The sequence below is a fragment of the Polyodon spathula genome, chromosome 18, assembly GCF_017654505.1.
Source record: "Polyodon spathula isolate WHYD16114869_AA chromosome 18, ASM1765450v1, whole genome shotgun sequence".
Taxonomy (NCBI): domain Eukaryota; kingdom Metazoa; phylum Chordata; class Actinopteri; order Acipenseriformes; family Polyodontidae; genus Polyodon; species Polyodon spathula.
Genome location: NC_054551.1, coordinates 27,930,823 through 27,938,856, shown reverse-complemented (window position 1 = coordinate 27,938,856; position 8,034 = coordinate 27,930,823).

Genomic DNA, 8,034 nt, shown 5'->3' with positions numbered 1-8,034 from the left:
ACTGCTGAAGAGCAGGATCTGCATAGATTATGTGTAATAAAGATGCTGCAAATTGAAGGGTTTGTTGGCTACTTACTTCGCTCCAAGAATCAACAGTTTCTTTCCGTGTCTATGGGATTATTTCTGTAGTTCTCTGTGTCTGCGTAACTATTATTTCTTGACACTTCAACATTGTTTAAATCAGCCCAAACGCTCTGCCAGTCACAGATGCAATTGATTTTCCATTCATACCCTCCTTCACTAAACTCTTGTTAAAACCACTCTTCAGACAGGCCCCTAGAGACAGCAAACTTACAGCCTCCATATTAAAAATTCATGGCTCTAGTCATGCATTCATTGAGTCTGCACAGCGGCTATAAGGACTACATGTGTAAAAAAAGCCCTTGACTTAACCAGTACAATACAGCTGAACATTTTTCCTTGAGCAACTCTAAGAGAATTTGAAAATGTGTATGTTCTCTTTAAAACATACAGCATTGTACAGATCCTGATCCTGAATCTTAAAGTATGTATTTATCCACAGAGCAGTGTGTTTCCAATGTTACTGCGCTCAAGCAGTTAATTCTGTACATTAGGTATTGAGGTGATAACAGGTGACGATATCATTCTCTGCCCCTCAGTGGCGTCTTTTCCTTCTTCGACCCTGTGTGCTTCCAGCCTGCATTTGAGATGCATTCTTTTTCATACACTGTATTGCTTTGCTGTCTTGAGTGAAGTTAACATTCTAAACTTGTCACGTTTGACCTGTCAGGTTGCATGGCTGGCCACTGAAGTGGGTTAGTCAGTAGCAGTGCTTTGTCTCTGCAGGTTGCCTTATTGCAATGCACAATAGTTAAGAAATATACATTAGAAATAACTGTTTGGGCCTTATTTCATTGTGGAAAGTACTCAAGCTAAAAGTCACATTGAATGGAATTACATTCTTCATATTAAAATAAATATTACTATAAAAGGTCATCCCAATACATTTCAAAAACAACTATATGGTTACATGTTCTAGTGGTGAAATGCCTGGTTGTGCATCACACATATTGAATAGTACTGTATGTACATTCTCTCTCAACAAACGATTGCCCAAAAATACTGACTGGTGTATGCAGAGATTTCATTGTCAACATCGCCTTTTTAAATTGCACTGTCAAAGGGGCTGTCACCAGTATCTCTGCAACTGTTATTCAGCAATATGACAAGTGAGAGACATACACATTTTTAATGGTTCTAGCAATATTCATCAAGGACAAAAACAAAACAAAGCAAATAAAAAAACAAAAAACACTAAACAGCTATGGTGGAAGAATACATGCTTAGCAGTTTTCAGGTTGTTCAGATAATCAAAAACCACACTTATACACTGCTATAGAGAGGAACAAGGCAAAAGAGAATGCAAAATCTACACTCTCATCAATCAAATTCAATTACTGCTTTGGCAACAACTGTAAACATAATCCACTCTGCATAAATAACAGTTCTGGCTGTTTGTACTATTTTGTAATGTTGGTTTAACACTGCAGGAGCTGACCAGCAGACAGGTTTTTCATGAAAGACTCAGTTATTTGGGTGTATATTCAGCCCAGATACTGCTGTATCTGAGGACGTCTGAAATCTTCTCTATTCTGATTTACACTGTAAACTGCAACATTGTATCTCAGCACAAATATATTGTGTGTTGGAATATTTAACAGCAATCTGATTTGTCTTTTAACCATGAAGACGCTATATTCAATAAACAAGTAGAAGAATAACCAAATGTACAAATTCTCAGAATGCTTAAAAGAATATAATCAGAAAATACAAATCATATATGCTCTCCTGCCTCCAACACAAATGTTTACTTTACTAAACTGGTGACAAAAGACAGCTTTTCACCCACAATAAAGAATATGTGTGTGTACATTCCCAAAGAGAATGTACCAGAATTTGCTGCTAAATCAGTAAGAAAAAACAGGTTCCTGGCCAGATGGTTTGCATCTTGCCAGTGATAACCTGGACAGACTGCAGTTTCATTTGGCATCTTATTTAAAAAAAAAAAAAGAAAAATCAAGTTATGTGTCAGTGCATTAAATTAAAATAAATTCCTAAGAATTAAATGTAAAAATTGAATTACTACATTATTTGTTATTATGTTCAATAGGTATATTTCTATGGTCACGTTTGTAGTGACCATGGGGCTGGGAATAACACCCCCTGGAATGTGAAACCTCAGCGCCTATGGGATCTAATAACAATGAAATGTATTCTTAAAACAGAATAGCCAGCAGTCAACTCCCAGTTTCCAGCAGCCTGTCAGTTTAGGAGGATTTAGATTCAATCCTAAGGCAGGGAATTCAGCGTGAAAGGATTTGGTGAACTAGTATTTTCTCAGTTCAAGGAAGTATTACAGATTTTCCTTCAATTGAATCAACATTTTTCATTCTTAAGTAGAAAGACCAAACTTTTCTATAAATCCAAGGGCTCTTTTCATGCAGTTTGTGGCTCTGTGAGTAAATACAATCATCCTGTAGTGGACAGTGAGTGTACTGTATATCTCATTTGACAGAGTTACTGCCAAATTGAAATTAGGACTCTATTGTGCTGTTGTAGCGAATAAAACACGGACAAAAAGGTAACTATCCATTTCCCTATAGGGAAACCAGTCAAAAATGGGGGTTGTGGTTACCCCTAACACTCATAGAGTAACTGTCTACGTCACCTTACCATCATAAACTTTGCACTTGGTCCCTTAGCGGAAAAGGTTTGAATGAGTTTATTTTACTCCCTTTCAAGTCTCCTGTCTTCTGTGAAATTATACATTTATATAAAAAAAAAAAAAAAAAAAAAAAAAAAAAAAACTGCTATTTTTATAATGCAGACCTAATAACGGCCTGTGTGCACAGATGTACGCAGACTGGTGCTGCATACATTACAATCATGCAGGAGGGTTTAATCAATGGATTATCATCTGTTTTCTATTCAGGAGCACTGGTATTTTGAAGCTGCCCGATGAAGAATCACCTTGACTTCAAATTTGATAAACGTTTTCTTTTCCTTCACATTTGCAGTTTCTGCTTTCTCTAATCCCCATTGAGACAGTCATTAAAAGAAACAAAGCGGCCCTTGCTGTGAAACGCACGGCCCTGGAACAGCTTCAGACTTCCCGTAGGCCAGTGTCTGGTGCTGAACAGCAGCAAGCTTCAAGGCGCTTCAACTGGATTTCCTGCCAGCAGTAGATACCTTACGCATGATCTTTTACAAAGCAGACCTGATTCCTAGCTTTAAATAGAAAACTTTAATTAGGAGAAGGAGAGAGAAGCTGATGGATAGTGACGTTCACCCTGTGGCTGTCAGAAGCTTCAGCAGTAGTTACTGGTTAACAATTCCACTTTTGGATCAGATGGTTGCAGGGTACAGCTTCTCAGTGAAAACAAACATGCACCATGTATAGTGATTTCATATAGCAGTTATTGCTGTGCACATCACTGTCTGGGTTAGGATTCTTAGGCATTCTATATGGAAGCATTCCTTAGGGTTTTCTCTGCAACCTGTATTTGAATGAAGAATATGGTCTTGTATATGTATGCAGGTTTATTTTTCTTTAAACTCTTATCTTGAGGATTCTAAGTGCTCTTGTAGTTTTTGAAGAAGATTAAAGTAGAGAAGTCTTTTACATCCCAACAAACGAAATCCCTACATGGACCACAGTTACAGCTAAATATACTAAGACGACGTGTCTTATCGCTCAGTCATTGTTTTAGCAATGCAAATATTTGTTGAACTTTTATATTAGTCTATTTCTCTAAAGGTGCAGATGAATTCTAGCAATAAATCAAAACAGATTTAACCAACTAATTATATCACAAGGCAATCAGGCAGCAGCTATCTGCACTGCTGAGAATGCAGCCAGGTATCTGGAGTATCTGTCAATAAATGCATTTTAATGTAAATCACAGCAAGCCCTGAGTTAAATCAACAGATGGTACATGTAAAGTAATTCTCCTGGTTTTATGGCCACTTTAGTAATACATACCACATAGATCTTGTCTCACTACTGCTGTTTACTTTAAGCGTGTTGTTCTTGCTATCTCTGTGCATAAAGTAAATAAGCAGGGAACACGGTTAGCTGCAGAGGACTTCTTAGGAGGCTGTGTGGTCTGGTGTTTAAAGAAATGGGCTTATAAGCAGGAGTCCTGGGTTCAAATCCTGCCTCAGCCACTGACTCACTGTGTGACCTTTTTATTTAATTAATTTCACAAAGGGGAACCAGCAACAATTTCATTTGAATCAATTCAAATATTAAAGCTTCGACAGGATGTTAAACTCATGATATGGTTGGAATCAAAATTATGGATTAAAGCAAATAAAATTCATGTTTTTGATGTCTAAAAAATCTTTTGCAAAAACTGAAATGTTAAATACGCATCAAATTGGCAGATTATATATTACATTTCATCTCATGTCAACAGTGCACTAAACCAATTCAAAATATGTCCTCAGTTACACTTTCCTAGGGAAATGGATTGAATTTTAATTAACTGTTGTATAACTGCCATCGACTGGACTATTAATTTAATTCCCTCATTCTGATTAATGTACCTCTTAATGTTCAAAATGACTACTAATAACATAACATATTCTCTAGGAACTCCAAACAGGTTTACACCAGTCACAAGCTCTTTTTTTTTTTTTTGCCATCCCCTGAACTTTATACTGTAGTGTAACATAACCATAGCGACGGATAACCAAACACAATGAAGGTTCCATTGTTAAAACAGAAACTTTCAAGACAGGTTATCTGGTCCATGGCCTCAGAATAAAGATTCGACAAAAATGATAAAACAAAGTTGTTAATCATGCTCATCCCTCTGAGCTGTAGAGGCATGATCCAAACTTCAGACTGGATGACAATTCTATGGACTTTGAAAGCAAAGCTAAAACTGCAAACAGTCCACCAATAAATGTATTTGCTTGCTGGGTTATATTTAGTTTTTTATAGCAGGTCTATGATATTTCATAAGGCACACAGTTTTCATGGAGGACACATTACTGATAGAATCATCCGTTCCCTTAAGTACGTAAGTAAGCCTTCAATAAGGCTATTTAATCCCACTCTCCCTAGTGCAGGGGTTACCTTTCGTTATTATTTGTCTTTAGCCTAAGCTCTATTATCTCTTTAGTTCTACACTTAATTATACCCTGTTTGTACAGTCTCTGTCATTGCTCACCTTCAACTTTTCAAGAAATAGCTCTTCAGCTTCACATTTGTTTCTGTCTCAAACCTGTATTAGAAATCTCATGAGAGAATCGATTACAGAAAAGTCTCGTTCTCTTGGACTTCATATGCCAGTCACAACTGACAGGAGTTTTTAGTATATAGTATATATATATATATATATATATATATATATATATATATATATATATATATATATATATACACACACACACACACACTATATATTTTTAATTAGTGGCTAATGTTAATGAGGTACAATTACAGGACAGGGGAGTAGTCTTTTTATATAAACAACAGTGTCAAGCAGGAAAAAATATAAACCTTTATCAATATTAATAGTAATAGTTAATTAGTGTTATAATGCCAAAGACTTACGATTTAATTTTTCATAGCTGGTAGGTTGGACATGAATATTACAAGATGTTATGAGGTCTCTCTTGGTAACAAAAAATGTTATTACCCACCCCTCTTAGCTGATGCAGTTCTGATTGTAATTGTACGTGTACAATAAGCCTGATTGCAGAAACAATTAGGACTACCTTTACAGACCCAGTATTCCCCATAAGATATGAAGAAAAGTTGAACTCTGGCCTTGGGTCCTGGACTGTAATGTAGATGTTTAATTAGGTACACGTTTCAGGTTCATCCACATGTTAAATTGGGTATAATATTATTGTCTTTGGCCAACCCAATTTTTTACTCAAACAGTATAGGTAACAAATGATCACTTACTTTACTTACCACTGGAACACAATCCTTCTGCAGCAACAACCTCTCTGAAAGAGCCCAAAATACTGTAATTCAGAAAACATGTCTAAATAGAACTTGAAAAACAATCCACCTCCCTTCAGTCTATAAACAGCATTGGCTTTAGAACAGGGGTCTCCAATTCTGGTCATGAAGGGCAGGTGTTCCTCCTGATTTTTGTTCTAACTGAACACTAAATTAACTAATTGGACCAAGTAAGCTTCTAATAAACACTTCATTAGAAAGCCAAGGAGAAATGCTTTAAAGTGGTTCCTAACCCCAGTCCTGGAGCACCACTTTGTTTGCTGTTCTCATTCCATCTGAGCTCTCAATTACTTAACTAGACCCTTAATTGAACTGATAATTTGCTTAATTAGACCTTTTTAATTGTTTTCAGCTCTTAAGCAGTTGCAAAGTTCAAGTTCCTTATAAAATGTAATGGCTAACTTTAAATACCAAACCAGCAGACACAGTGGGTCCTCAGGACCAGTTTGGTAACCACTGCTTTAAAGCACGCGCTTATTTATTATAGATGTGGATTTATTGGGGAAAAATATGGCAATAATAATAATAAACAACAACAAATACATATTAAACACATCAGTACCTTTGATATTCTTTTTTGTGCAATTATTAACTATGTTTTGTCACACAAGGCTGTGTGCAGTATGAGCTCCACTTCCTTTGAATCTGGGAATATACATTTTTTATAATTTATAATATAATTTTTTTCGTTCGAGATAAAAACGTCATTTAATACTGCACCTATACTAAATGTCTTTCAAGCTCTGATGGTAGAATACCACAACGTTATACAGTAATATCACTCATGAATAATGGATACTTCCCGACATTTTTGGGAATACAGCAGTTATCAGAAATTGATGTTGTTTTGCGGCCATGACCAGAATATTAAACTGTAAGGTCTGGTATGCAATGACAGCTAACTTGAATTGGGTTCACTGTCTCAAATCTCGCTTGTGAATAGACCGAAATGAAAAGATTTAGCAAATAATGTGAAAAGCTACAAGACTGGAAGAAACTATTGCATATGTAGCACTAGAGCCTATTATGCCCTTAGAGCAGGGCTTCTCAAACTCAGACCTGGGTACCCCCTGTGGCTGCTGGTTTTTATTCCAACCAAGCTCTCAATTACTTAAGTAAACCCTTAATTGAACTGATAATTTGCTTAATTAGACATTGTTACTTGTTTTCAGCTTTTGAACAGTGCTATAAAGCCAAAGATTGCACTCAGGGAATACTATTAAACATACAACAGGAAAAACACAGGAAAATGACACACTGTTAAATAGCGATTGGCGATTTAAACGTATCTATCTATTTATTAGTCAATGAACCTGGGATTGAAAAAAATTATATGTTTCAAGATTTATTTATTTCTTAAGTTTTTTTTTTTTTTTTTTTCACATTTACAAGATGTGACCAGGAGGACCTTATTCCCAGAGTATTTATTTTAGGTCAGCTATCTTTCACTAAACTACAAATAAAGGAACTGACAATAAATAAAGACATATCCAGGAAAAGACCAATGTCATGGATTAAGTATCTTTGAAATGGAAAAGGTTACAATTACTATCAGCTTAGAACAAGTTGTGGCTGATCCACCAAAACTGCATTAATGGGAGAAAAGAAAATACGGTGAGGGATTAAATGAATAAATCTATTCTCTGCTGCGGTTTCCCTTCAGGTTAATCATCCATCGAATCAATCTAGTAGAGATGAGCAAAACTAATAAAAAAATATATATTTTAAGAGAAACTCAAAGTGAACAGTAAGAAAAATGTATTATTTACCATAACAATACCTATGTTCTAACTTGGAAGAAGAAATGATAAATGTACTGGTTCAATTTATCAATTTACATGATAGTTATCCCAAAGGCAATGTATACAAATTGCCTACTGTTACAAATGTCATTGGAGTTTCGAAGAGAACTTGCCAAATTACCACAGTACTGCCTTTTTAGGCACATTTAAATACCACTGGTTCTTCCTAATGCATCTTAAAGCTGTGTGAAAAATCAGCAGACATGTTCGGTGAAACCACTGTTTAGAAAA